Source organism: Stegostoma tigrinum, chromosome 1 (genome assembly GCF_030684315.1).
Source record: "Stegostoma tigrinum isolate sSteTig4 chromosome 1, sSteTig4.hap1, whole genome shotgun sequence".
In the NCBI taxonomy this organism is placed as follows: Eukaryota; Metazoa; Chordata; class Chondrichthyes; order Orectolobiformes; family Stegostomatidae; genus Stegostoma; species Stegostoma tigrinum.
In genome coordinates this window covers 106,522,023-106,537,200 of record NC_081354.1, presented here as the reverse complement: position 1 = coordinate 106,537,200, position 15,178 = coordinate 106,522,023, and positions in this window count along the sequence as shown.

Below are 15,178 nucleotides of genomic sequence, written 5' to 3'. Positions count from 1 at the left end.
AAGGAATCAAACTGATGCAGTTTGTGGAATGGGCAGTACCGTTCATACAAATTGTGATGCCTGATGGGTTGGTTCACCTTTGTAGGGATCACAATACGTGACTGCCTTTGGGGGTATCGTCATCCTATGCAATTTTCAGCAGTTTTTCAGGAAATTTGGCATGTCCACAAGGTCCCTCACCAACTTCTACAGATGCACCATTCCAGACAAATGCGAGGTGACGCATTTTTGGAGGATCAAATTTAGGTGTGAGCTATACTGTTAAAGGTAGAATCCTTACGATCATTAACATACAGATGGATCTGGGCGTGCAGGTCCACAGTTCCCTACAATTGGCAGCACAGGTGGCCAAAGTAATTAAGAAGCATATGGCGTGCTTGTCTTCATCATCTGTGGCGTGGGGTACCAGTGCTGGCAAAACATGTGGCAGCTTTATAAAACTCTTGCTAGGCTGCATTTGGAGTATTGTGTGCAGTTTTGGCCACCACATTACCAGTAGGATGTGGAAGCTTTGGACACAGTGCAGAGAAGGTTCACCAGGATATTGCCCAGTCTCAAGGGCATTAGCTATAAGGAAAGTTTAAAAAGAGTAGGATTGTTTTCACTTGAAAGACAGCATCTGAGAGGAGGCCTGATAGAGGTCTACAAAATTCTGAGAGGCATTGATAGGCTGAATAGTCAGAGGCTTTTTCCCAGAGTTGAAATTTCAATTATAAGGGGGTACAGGTTCAAGGTGAGAGGGCAAAAATTTAAGGGAGGTATGCAAGGAAAGTTATTCACACAGAGAGTGTAGGAGTCTGGAATGGACTCCCAGAGGTGTTGGTGGAAACAGGCATGTTGGCGATATTTAAGACATCTGGATGATTACACGAATAGGGAGGGAATAGAGGGATATGGACTGAATAAGGGCAGAAGGTTTGTATTTTAGTTTAGTCAGGGCATGGTGATCAGCATAGGCTTGGAGGACCAAAGGGCCTGTTTCTGCTCTGTGCTTTTCTTTTGTTCTTTTTTTCTATTGAAAGTATGCTGTCCGCATGCATAACAGCCTGGAATGGCAACTGCTCTGCCCAGGACCATAAGAAACTACAGAAGGTGGTGTGCATAGCCCAGACCATGAAGGAAGTCAACATTCCTTCCATGGACTCTATTCACATGGCCCTCTGCCGTAGAAAGGTGGCCAACATCATTAAAGACCCATCACACCCTGGTAATGATCTCCTACAGCCACTTCCATCAGGCAGAAGATATAGAAGCCTGAACACACGCACCAGCAGGTTCAGGAACATCTTCTTTCCAGCTGTTATTCGCTTCAAGTAATGTAACCTGCAATGTAACCTGTATGCCTCTAAGTCTTTTCAACGTGAACATGCTCTGCTTGCTATGATCTGCCTGTATCACTCGTAAACAAAGCTTTTCACTGTATTTCGGTACATGTCACAATAAATCAATTGATCAATCAATCAATAAGGGATGGAGAACATCTTACAAGGTTTTCCCCAGGTCGCCATTAAATTTAGATGTGCTAATAACGGGGAATATCAATGAGGAGCATTTGGAGAACTTGGACATTCTCATTAGACAGCATACACTTCAGAAGGGAAAATGTGTGCCCCAGCCACCCAACATGGACTATAGAGTAGAGAAGACTGAGTTACACGCATTGGATGGTAAAGTGAGGGTGATCAAATGTGCCCCAGCTCCCACGCCTGTACTGGAACGCCTTTCCTCAGATTGATGAATTATTATGGAAAGTTCATACATAACCTGGTGTCCATCCTGACACCTTTGCATCAACTCTTTAAAAAGGTTTAGCCTTGGAAATAGTCAAGAAGCCAAGCCATTTCTTTCAGAGAAGTGAAGGAACAATTATTATCCCCTAAGGAGTCGGCACACTATGATCCCAAGCAAGGTCTGGTATTGACATGTGATGTCTCCCTCTATAGCATCAGCATAGTGTTAGCTCAATGATGGCCCAATGGAGAGGAACGTCCAATAGCATATGCATCCAGGACTTTGGCTAATGCAGAATGTATACACGCGCAGAGAGAGAAAGAAGGGTTAGCGGTCATATTTGGAGTCAGGAAGTTAAACCAATACCTTTGTGGATGTCAATTTGTAATAACAACAGACCACAAACCCCTGATAACAAAGTGTGGAGCTGGATGAACACAGCAGGCCAAGCAGCATCTCAGGAGCACAAAAGCTGACGTTTCGGGCCTAGACCCTTCATCAGAGAGGGTCTAGGCCCGAAACGTCAGCTTTTGTGCTCCTGAGATGCTGCTTGGCCTGCTGTGTTCATCCAGCTCCACACTTTCTTATCTTGGATTCTCCAGCATCTGCAGTTCCCATTATCACAGACCACAAACCCCTGCTAGGTCTACTCAAAGAGGACAAGTCAGTGCTGCCCAAAGCTTCAGGCTGAATTCAAAGGTGGGCTCTAATTCTAAGTGTGTATAATAACAAGCTGGAACACCATCCAGGAGGCCAAATTGCAAATGTACATGCATTAAGCTGCCTCCCACTGGTAGATACATCCACCAGTGGTACAGTCACTGGAAGAGCATGAAGCGGTTTAAACTTTATGGACACATCTGCAGTCATGACTGACAATATTTGCTGGTGGTGATGGGGAAAACCAAAGGACAGACGCAACCAGAACTGTAACATTTTTGGGCCTGAAGTAACCAGATCACAGAGGATGGTATATTATTATGGGGGGCAAGAATGACTGTCCTGAGCAAAGATTGCCACCAAAAACTGGCTGAATCCACTGGGATCATCCAGGGATGTCCAAAATGAAGATGTTGGTGAGAAGCTATGTCTCGTTGCCTGGACTGGATGCAGATGTAGTTGCGTTGGTGATGCAGAGGCCAGAGTGCCAACAAGGACAAAAGCTACTGCCAGCAGCTCCCCCACATTCGTGGTAATGGCTGGGTAAACACTGGACTCAGTTACACGTCAACTATGCACGTCCTCTCACTGGCTTAATGTTCTTAGTCATTGAGGATGCTCACTCAAAGTGGCTGGTCATGCATAGAGTTAATTCATCAAACAGGGGGATGACAACAGAAAAAGTGCACATGTCTTTTACAATACACAGACTCCTGGAAGTGTTGGTCACAGATAAACAGGCCATCATTTACCAGCAGGGAATTTGAGTGCTTCCGAAAGGTGAATGGTGTCTGCTTGTAAGGACAGCTCCATACCATCCATCATCCAAAGGTCTGCCAGAAAGAGCAGTCCAAACTTTAAATACAGACTTACAGAAACAGTCTACAACTTCACCAGACACTGGCTACCCCAGGTTCCCATTTGATTGCAGGACAACGCCTCATGCAACTACAGGGATAACTCCAGCAGAGCTGCTACAGGGGACAAGATTCTCCACCAGGTTAAATCTGATCTTCCCAGGCCTGGAGGGGGTGCAGGAGTGGTGGGGGCGATGGGTGAAACTGCATCAGGAATGTCAATGCCAGACTCTAGCCTCCTCTAAACAGGTGAGACAGTTTACTTCCCGGGATGAGGTTTGGCATTGGAACAATGGGAATAGCTGTGTATGGGTAAGACACATGGTCAACACGAGATCAGGTCCAGTGAGGTGTAAAGTTCAGATGTTACATGGATGATAGTATAATGTAGGGTATGCAGGGTAGTTTGATCTTAGTAGGAAAATAGGTCGGCACATCATGGGCTGAAGGGCCTGTACTGTGCTGTACTGTTCTATGTTGTATGTTCTATGTAATTAGGTGCAATGGTCCCGGACAAGCACGTGGACCATAAGAAAGCTGCAATCTCACAAAAGAAGTGGGAGCAAAATGTGCCCAGCTCCTCGATAGCACTTCCAACTTCTCTGGAACCCGTGAGTTCTCCGTCTCTGTCAAGCGTTGAAGATACCTTGGAATCTGAGATGGACATGGTAGATGTCACCATCTCAACGCCTCTGCAGCCTGAAGAAGAGAATAAATTTCTTCCGTGTCACAGATTTCCTTCTCTTAAAAAATTAAGCTGGCTTTTTATTCCTGATTATTTTGGAATGTTTGAGTTCAAACTTCATCGCCTGGCTGGGAGGGTTTTGGAGCTGGTGGATTCCCAAACTCTTAGCCTGGGATTATTTAATCCATTGACATTACCAGCACAAAACTACCTCATTTTGTTCATTACTGCCTAATTATTGAATTATTAATGGTGGATATGATCTTACATCACAAATCAAACGGACACAAATGAAAATAGCTTACAATGTTTTATGTTAGCTGGGGGATCGCAAACATTGGATGTCAGCCTGAGTTTCCAAAGAGCATTTCAGGAGCAAAATCTCATTCGTAACTCCACTCTGGGGAGTGTATTTTTTCTGTTAATTACATTTATCTTCATAAGTAGCTGGTGTTTGCACTCAGTGGGGTAAATTGCAGATGCATTATAATTTGTGAGCAATAAGCGCTTTTACATCTTTGAATTCCATCTCCCGCAAATAACTGCACTCAAGTTCCCTTTCATTTCAAACATAAAAGTACTGACAATTTGCTGCTGGCAAAGTAGCTCAATTACAAATAGACAAAAACCCCATCTCTCATTGCAAAATGCCTTGATTTTGCTTGCCCTCTCCTAATGTTTAGAGTTGACCTCCAAGAAGCAACAAACCAAACTGCCATGGCCCAATAATTATTAATGAGGCAAAGAGTCTCGTTGGAAAAATACTGCTTGGGAATCAATTACTTGCTGGGTAAACATGTATGTTCAAATACGTGAACATTTTTATAAGCTGCTACCAAAACGTGTGGAGAAATTGTAGCAATAAATCAGAGAGGTGTTTACTAGAAAATGTTAGTTGTCATGCACAAGTCTTCCACAAAACAGGATTTGCTTTGCAGCTGAAGTGTAAATGGAAACTGGATGAAGAACAAAACATACATTTACACAAAGTTGACATGAAGCCATGTATTATAGAAGGAAGGCAGCCATTTCCATTTGTGGGGTCTCTACTATTGTCTGGAACTCTACAGTTCCCGGGGCTATGAAGCAGGCAGGCCTGTCAACAGCAAATACGTTTCAAGGTCTCAATTTGCAGCTGAGGATTTCAAATACATTCACACATTGAGTTTCACACAATTTCTGCAATGGTGTTTGGGTTTCATTGTTGCCATAAGATTCGGAATGAGTTGTTTTACATTACCAAACTATTTATTATAGTACCTTCAGATTTGAAACAGAAACTACAATGTCACGTCACAGGACAACTGTAAACAAAGCTTGCATAGTCAAAAATGATTAGATTTAGATGTAGAGTTTATTATCACATATACTCAAGTACAAAAGTGCAGGAGTACAGTGAAATGTTTTCAATGATTACTTTTAGAGGGTTAGTTGAGGAAGTGATAATGAGATGAATTAAAGGTAGACAGATAGCTAGCAAGATGAGTGACTGATAGTGGCGTGCTGTAGTGATGTTGTCGCTAATAGTCCAGAGGCCCAGGCTGATATGAATTCCCATGTGGTAATTGGTAGAATTTGAATTCAACAAAGATCTTGAATCAACAAAAAAACTAGTCTAATGGTGACCATGTCACTGTTGTCATAAAAACACATTTAATTTATCATTGTCCTGGAAGTCTGCCCTCCTTACCCACTCTAGCATCTATTTGACTTCAGGCCCACAATAATATGCTCGACTTTTAGCTGCTGTCTGGGCTAACGAGTGACACCCACATTCCACGAAAGAATCAAAATAGTATCATTTCTGAAGAAGGGTCCTGACCCGAAACATCAGCTTTCCTGCTCCTCTGATGCTCCTTGTCCTGCAGTGTTCCTCCAGCTCCACACCTTGTTATCTCTGACTCCAGCATCTGCAGTGATTGCTATCAGAATGGTTTATAACCCTACCGCAAAGCCTCTTCTCAGGAAGCCCAGCTCGAAGAAGTTGCCGTACTCCCACTAGAAAGACCTCATTTCTGAAGAGGGGTCCCAAACTGAAATGTCAACTTTCCTGTTCCTCTGATGCTGCCTGGCCTGCTGTGTTCCTCCAACTCCACCCTTCAACATCTTTAAAAAAGTGCCATATATATTCTTCACTTCAGAAGGCACTGTGAGTTGTGCCTCACTTGATAAAGCTATGAAACAAGTGTGTTTTCTCCTGTAGGCCTCTTGTAAAGGCAGCCTGAACCGTGATCTATTGTGTCCTTACCACCCACACACAAATGTATATCATATTTAACAAATGTACTTTCAGTCATTCACAGCTTGAGACATAATACTGTTTTATGTATATAATTAAGATAAGACCAAAGCAAATTATTTGACAGATAAAAGCCAACATTTGCAGGAACGCAAAAAGAAGCTTCCAGAAAGCCTGGGGGTGTTAGGACTTTGGGTGTCCAGTGGGAGGGAGATTGTTTACACTCCATGGCACACTTAAAGTCGCCAGGGTTGGAGGTTTTGATTTATAGAGAGAGGCTGCGATAGGCAAGGGCCAACTTTCCCTGAAGCATCGGAGGCTGAGGGGTGACCTTATAGAGGTTTATAAAATCATGAGGGGCATCGATAAGATGAATAGTCAAAGTCTTTTCCCCAGGATAGGGAAGTCCAAAACGAGAGGACATAGGTTTAGGGTGAGAGGTGAATTATTTAAAGGGACCCGAGGGGTAACATTTTCACACAGAGGGTGGTGTGTGTATGGAATGAGCTGCCAGAGGAAGTGGTGGACGCTGGTACAATTACAACTTTTAAATGCATTTAGATAGGCAGGTGAATAGGAAGGGTTTAGAGGGATATTGACCAAATACTGGCAAAAGGGACTGGATTTATTTTGGGTATCTGTTCGACTTGGATGAGTTGGACTGAAATGACTGTTTCCATGACATACATCTCTCTAACGCTATGATTCTATGTGTCATTTTCTATTCTAAGGCTGTTTGAGATATCTAGCACAAATAACAGACTGTTGTATAGAACATAGAACATATTACAGCATAGTACAGGCCCTTCGGCCCTCGATCTTGTGCCGACCTGTCATACCGATCTCAAGCCCATCTAACCTACACTATTCCATGTACGTCCATATGCTTATCCAATGACGACTTAAGTGTACCTAAAGTTGGCGAATCTACTACCGTTGCAGGCAAAGCGTTCCATTCCCTTACTACTCTCTGAGTAAAGAAACTACCTCTGACATCTGCCCTATATCTTTCACCCTTCAATTTAAAGCTATGCCCCCTCGTGCTCACCCTCACCACCCTAGGAAAAAGGCTCTCCCTATCCACCTTATCTAACCCTCTGATTATTTTATATGTTTCAATTAAGTCACCTCTCAACCTTCCTCTCTCTAATGAAAACAGCCTCAATTCCCTCAGCCTTTCCTCATAAGACCTTCCCTCCATACCAGGCAACATCCTAGTAAATCTCCTCAGCACCCTTTCCAAAGCTTCCACATCCTTCTTATAATGCGGTGACCAGAATTGTACACAATACTCCAAGCGCAGCCGCACCAGAGTTTTGTACAGCTTCACCATAACCTCTTGGTTCCGGAACAGAATCCCTCTATTAATAAAAGCTAAAACACTGTATGCCTTCTTAACAGCCCTGTCAACCTTGGTGGCAACTTTCAAGGAACTGTGTACATGGACACCGAGCTCTCTCTGCTCACCTACACTACCAAGAATCTTACCATTAGCCCAGTGCTTTGCCTTCCGGCTACTCCTACCAAAGTGCATCGCCTCACACTTGTCTGCATTAAACTCCATTTGCCACCTCTCAGCCCAGCTCTGCAGCTTATCTATGTCTCTCTGCAACCTACAGCATCCTTTGTCACTATCCACAACTCCACCAACTTTAGTGTCGAATGCAAATTTACTAACCCATCCTTCTACACCCTCATCCAGGTCATTTATAAAAATGACAAACAGCAGTGGACCCAACACTGACCCTTGTGGTACACCACTAGTAACTGGTCTCCAGGATGAACATTTCCCATCAACCACCAGCCTCTGTTTTCTTTCAGAAAGCCAATTTCCGATCCAAACTGCTATATCTCCCACAATTCCATTCCTCCACATTTTGTACAATAGCCTATTGTGGGGAACCTTATCAAACGCCTTGCTGAAATCCATATACACTACATCAACCGGTTTACTCTTATCTACCTGTTTGGTCACCTTCTCAAAGAACTCAATAAGGCTCGTGAGGCGTGACCTTCCCTTCACAAAACCCAGCTGACTATCCCTAATCAGTTTATTCTTTTCTAGATGATTATAAATCCTATCCCTTATAACCTTTTCCAACACTTTACCAACATCTGAGGTAAGGCTCACTGGTCTATAATTACCAGGGTTGTCTCTACTCCCCTTCTTGAACAGGGGAACCACATTTGCTATCCTCCAGTCATCTGGCACTATTCCTGTAGACAATGATGAGTTAAAGATCAGTGCCAGAGGCTCAGCAATCTCCTCCCTGGCTTCCCAGAGGATCCAAGAGTGAATACTGTCGAAAAATATTCATTTAGTGCTTCCCCTATCTCCTCTGACTCCACACACAACTTACCACTACTATCCTTGATTGGCCCTAATCTTACTTTCATCATTCTTTTATTCCTTAAATACCTATAGAAAGCCTTAGGGTTTACCCTGATCGTATCCACCAACAACTTCTCATGTTTCCTCCTGGCTCTTCTGAGCTCTCTCTTTAGGCCTTTCCTGGCTACCTCGTAGCCCTCAAGCGCCCTAACTGAGCCTTCACATCTCATCCTAACATAAGCCTTCTTCTTCCTCTTGAAGAGAGATTCCACCTCCTTCATAAACCACGGCTCCTGCGCTCTACAGCTTCCTCCCTGCCTGACAGTACATACTTATCTAGGACACACAGGAGCTTTTCTTTGAATAAGCTCCACATTTCTAATGTGCCCATCCCCTGCAGTTTCCTTCCTATGCTCCCTAAATCTTGCCTAATCTCATCGTAATTGCCTTTCCCCCAGCTATAACTCTTGCCCAGTGGTATACACCTATCCCTTTCCATCACTAAAGTAAACATAATAGAATTGTGATTGCTATCACCAAAGTGCTCACCTGCTTCCAAATCTAACACCTGGCCAGACTCATTACCCAGTTCCAAATCTAATGTGAAAACAAATCTATGCCTCAGCAAATAGCCGTTAAAATGTTATAGCCAAGCTTCTTGGAGCATTCCTTCACAGAAAGAGACTACTTTATTGCTATCCCCTTCTTCTTTGTATTTCTCTTATTATGTCTTTTTGTTCAGCCTGAATTTTCAGTGCTTCCCGTTCTATTTCACACAGAATCTGATCAGGGATGCAGCAAATGTTTTTCGTTCTTCTGCTGGCAATAGAGAAAAACAAGAGAACATGACGAACAGAGCCATCTCAAGATTCATTACCATCACTGACCCTTACAATGAACCTTTGTTTCCTCACAACCTCCATGGACAGAAAACAGGAGAAATTCCAGGAAACAGGCAAATTCTAAATGTGGAAATTTAGGATCCTAGGGCACAAGGTCGTAGGGTGTGATCTCTCACATGAGAGTGCTGCCAAAGTAGTGGTAAAGTTATTGACACCTGGAATCATTTATTTGTAAAATACTTTAGCAATTTCAAGCAAAGAATACCAAGAAGTTGCTTTCAAAGTAATGTCCCTTCACCGTTAGCTTTGCAAAACAGAACGCTCCTGTCTGCCATCAACATTGATGGACATTAAATGGTCTGAGGTTGCTGCATTTGCACATTTGTTTACAAACTTATCTTTCCAGAGACATAATTTCCCACTTTGTGTTGCGATAATTATCACTACCTCACTGATTCTGAAAATTAACATTATAAATGTGGAGTGCCATTTCTTTACACAATAACTGAGACATTAAACCTGTAACATGTTTACCTTTCACTTCAGTCCCCTCTCTGTCTTAATCCAACCTTTCATTTCTCGTTCTACTTTGATGTTGATCCTATGTCTTGAACTTACACTTGCTCCTCAGTGCTCCTCCTGTTAATTTTGTTGCCCTTCAATTTGATTGGTTAAGGAGAGATATATTTACATTCTCTCTTCACTCATACAAACATACGGACCTGCAATTTTAAAATGTAGATTTCGGGACTGGATTGGAGGTGAACTCAACTAAGCACTTACCAGGAGGCAGAAACTGACTCTCCAGTGCGATGTTCAAAGGAAGGTGACAGCCATGACTGGTCCTGCAGAATAGAGGAGCAGGACATCAGAGACAAGCAGCCTCATGGCGTAGACTATTGGCCAACCCGTTGATGAAAAGGGACCGCATCTGCCCTGTGAATCATCCTCTCTTTCCTAGCAATTTGGCTTCAGCGGAACCATCACTGAATGGCTCCCGACATTGCAACCAACAGCTGCCCAACTCATGAGTACCAAACTGTTTGGTTTTCCTGACTTGTGATTTGAAAATTACCTTGTGGCTCTCTCTAGCCAGGTACTGGGCTTTTCAATGATTTTATGAGCTCTCAGTAGAAGGCAAGTGTCCTGCCGGTTCCAGGACACCACACTCATTTTGAAAGTTGCAGTACCCTCTGGAGGCTTTGGAAGACTGACCAGGAGCATTCAGAAAACACCCATTCCCAGCTTTGCCACCATGAGCGATGGAAATCAAGAGCTCACATTTCTATAACGCCTGTCACAATGTCCCAAGCACTTTGCCACAAATGAAATGTAGTCACTGTTGCCGTTGCAAAGTATATCATGATCCAGTTCCCTCTTTAGATGGATAGGAACACATCAAATCATTAACGCCTTTAAAAGGAAGGGGAGGAATTCTGACACTGTGATCCGGTCTGTCCTGGGAGATCCCCAGCCCCACAGCAACGTGGTCATCCCTTAACTGCGCTGTTCAATGGCCAAGCAAGCCACTCAGCTCAAGGACAATTAGGGATTTACAACAAATGCTGGCTGTGTCAGTGATGCCATCCCACACTAGAATGAGTAATAAAAATAACTAATACAGTCCAGGACTACTAAGAGCAATGGTCTTCAAATAGAATCTAGGTCAGAATAACATCAAGTTTCTTCTGAGAGATCATAAACAGAGAAGCGCCTTTCAGACTCTCAGGAAATGAATTTTGTAAATAACCTATTAGTTGATTAAAGGCACGTCAGGTAGTGAGGTCAGTCTTGTTGAAATGTATCGATGGTTTGCTCGCCTTCAGTATTTTGCCAAGACTGATGTCCCACTCTTTTAGCACATCTCATTCCTCCCCCCTTGTGCCAGCTTGCCAGACGCTAGCTCATAACTCCTTTTGAACTCGATTTCCAAACTGATGCCAGGGACACAGCTGAGGTAACTGACCCGCAGCAGTTGTAAAGCATTGAAGCTTTACACATTGCTTCCTCATGCCTGTGGAATTCTCTTCCATATGGCATTGCTGCTGAGAACTCCATGTGGAAGCTCACATACACAGGGTTGCTCAGGAAAAATTGTTGGCAACCAGAGTACAATTTCACCAGGACCTGCTTTCTTCTCAACAAACAGTAGAGCCAAATTCAAGATACAGATGTCCTTTTTAGCTACCTCCCTGCTGTTGTGCCACCTAATAACCAATAAAACGTTGTTTTTACAGAAATACGCTCCCCTGCTTTCAACTGCAAGCTTTTCAAGTTTTACATTGATTTCCTGCTGACAGTTGCAAAACAAAGTTTTTCTTCCCAGATGTGTCTGGAAGCAGTTCTTCACAGAAATCACGTGTGAAACAACTCAATCCTTCTTTCATTGCCTCTTTGTTTTTTCCACATGGCCAACTGAAGCAAGAGAAGTGTCTTTTCACTTTCTTTTGCTTTTCCATTCTTCTCTCAGTTTGTTTCAATGTCAGGCAAGTACATCTGATGAGGATAAAAACATGCAGTCCCTTGTGGTGTTAACTCTTTGCATCAGAAGATGGGGGTGGGGGTGTAATGGAATATTTTTAAGGTGAAGGTGATTAGAGTAAGACAACATTAGTGTTTGGGGATAGCTGACAATGTGGAATGTGAAACACAAACAGATCAGGCATGATGTTATCGATGGGCAGGGCAGTCTTGGAGGCTGAATGGCCTACTTATGGTCCTAATTTATATGATAGCATTGCCGTTGTCAGGGTGGTGAATTGCCTTCTGACAATCACACCCAGTAAACCAGCATTTTTGAACAGTTTTTTTGTATAATCAAATTTAACAGCGTAATACTACAAAGGGTGACCATACCAAATGGCACACAGGCAGCTGGTGGCACAATGGTATTGTCACTGAGCTGGAAATCCAGAATGCCAGGGCAATGACCCAGGGCATGGTGGTAAATGGTGAAATTTGAACTGGGTGGAATAAAAGGTCTGAACTTAAACAGCTGCCCTAATGTTGGCCATGTCACCACCACTTCTTGCTAAAAACCTATCTAGTTCTTGAATACCCCTTAGGGAGGAAAACATAATCTGCCATCCTTATCGAATCTGGTCATTGTGTGATTCTGGGATCCACAGCAATGTAGTTGGCTTTTAACTGCTGCTAGACAATTAATGATGTGCAATAAATGCTCACTTAGCCAGTGATGCATATATCCTATGAACTAAGTAAAATTAACATTTTGATGCTGTAATGGTATATTTTAATGGATGCAAAATATCGTTTATGTTTTATTTTTCCTAATGATATTAATAAACTAAAGAAGAACTGAAGAATGTACCCTATATGGTAGCAATGTATGATGCCCTGCGGGTGGTCTGAGCACTGAGATTCAGCCACTGGAGCAGTAATAGTCTGAAAAATGCTGTGCTCTAGTTACAATTTCCTTATCACTTCTTTTTGAGCAGTCACTATTCCCTTTGCAGCCTCTTGTGGACAAACCATGTGAATGTACGATTCAATTGAAAATCTTATTCTACATGCTAATTTGGTGTCCTGTTAGTTGCTCATTGAACCTTTAAGGTAGCAATGAGTAGACAGTATGCAGTCAGACCAGTGGACCTAAAAGGAAGCATCAAAACCAGGGAAGAGCTTTCAGAATGTTATCGTGGTAAAAATCCGCCAGCCAGCTATTAGCCTGTCCACGTCCCTCTTCCCCTGCCCTTTGATTGCTACTCCTAGGCTGAAGGGGAAATCTTCTGTTTGGGTGCAAAGTGGAGCTGCTGGCATCCCCACTGTACTCACAGTCAACTGGCTTTATGGATAAAGAGCACACCTTGAGATTGCCAGTACATTCAGGGCCTATTATTAAAATCTATTCCATAGCTGCCACGCCCAGCTAAACCTCTAACATCAGCTTCACTTTGTTTTACAGTTCCTATACAGAGATGGAAAGTGGATGCTTTTCAAGAAGATTCAGATTACAACAAAACAAAAGATTCTCTCTGATGTCAATTTGGTGCTTTGATATTTATTGCCATTTGCCTTTTGATTTGAAGATCCCAATAGTGTCCATGTGTGGAACTAGTAAATTGTAGTGAGCACTGAACCTTGATCCTGATCCTGCTGTGGACCATCTCTCCAGTCCCAGAGTTTTCATTATTCAATGATGACCAAGACTTGGCTATGTGTTATTTTTCCCTCCAACTCTCAATTCTTCATACCAGATCCCCTCCATCCCCAGCAACTCAGAGACACCCCGGTCTGAAATTCCCATTTGTATTGAGAAGCTTTTATTGAGGTGCAAGGCAATAGGCTGATATATTCTGGGCAGACAAACAGCAGGAAGCGATGGACCTGTGAGCTTAAAATGTGTCAAATGGACAGGTTCTTGAGTCTATTATTAAGGAGGCCATAACAGAATACTGAGTAAATCATGACATGAGTGCACAGAGCCATCACAGCATTTTGAAAGCGAAATTATATTTAACTAATCCAGTGGAGTTTAAGGTGAGTAGGTTACTTAGAGGAGATCTGAAAAGATTTTTTCACCAAGAGGGTGGTAGAAATATGGAACGTGCTGCCTGAGAGAGTGGAAGAAGCAGTTAGTCTCAATATTTAAGCAGCATCTGGATAAGCACTTAAAATGCCAGGGCATCGTAGGCTGTGGGCTGAGTGTAGATAAGTGGGATTAGTACAGTTTGGTCTTTGTTGGTCAGCATAGACATAGTGGGCCAAAAGGCCTGTTTCTATGCTGTATAGCCCTATGACTCTATGATCCTTTCAGGCGGTGAGTTCCAGATTACCTTCACCCTGAGACAAAAACAAATCTCCTCAGCTCTCCCCTTTGCCTTCTATTTCTTGCTTTAAACTTACGTGCTCTGATATTGAAGCATCTACGGATGGAAAAAGTGGCTTCTTATCTACCCTGTCTATGTCCCTCTTAATTTTATATAACCTCCATCAGGTCCCCTCTCAAACTTCACTGCTTTAAGGAAAACAATCCAAGCCTATCCAATTTTCCCTTCTAGCTCAGGCCAGGCAGCATACTGGTATATCTCCTCTGCACTCTGTCAAATACAATCACTTCCTTCATTAATGTGGTGACCGGAACTGCATTTAGCACTCGAGCTGTTGTCTAAACATTGTTTTGTTCTGTTCCAGCATTATCTCCTTGTTCTTTTATTCCATGCCTTGTCTAATAAAGACAAATATCTCATTTTGTCATTAAATATGAACTTGTCACTTTGACAGGAAGACTAGAGAAGCAGAAAGCTATTTAAATGGAAAAGGATTGCAGATCGTGTTGGTACAGAGGTATTTTGGTGCCCTGGTACATGAATCACATAACCACATTCATTAGAATGGAAGTACAGCTTATGATTAGGGAGTAAATGGAATGAGCTTTATCACAATAGAATGGAAAATAAAATTAGCAGAATTTTAATTCAATTGGGCAGATTGTTAATGACACTACACTTGGAATATTGTCTACAGTTTTAATCTCCTTATTTAAGAAAACTTATAAGGCCAAACCTTAGATAATAAAATGTGAGGCTGGATGAACACAGCAGGCCTGCTGTGTTCATCCAGCCTCACATTTTATTATCTTGGAATTCTCCAGCATCTGCAGTTCCCATTATCTCTCAAGGCCAAACCTTAGACTTTTTGGCTAAGTTGAAATGGAATGGAGTTTTTTGGGTGGATTTTTGCCGTGAGGTCTCTAGTGCATTTTCTTACACTATCTTACCAAACCCAACTCATTAACAAGCCACCCAGCCCCTGTGGCATCCATCACATCCAATTCCAGATCCGTCTTACCGGGGGCCACTCCCACAACAA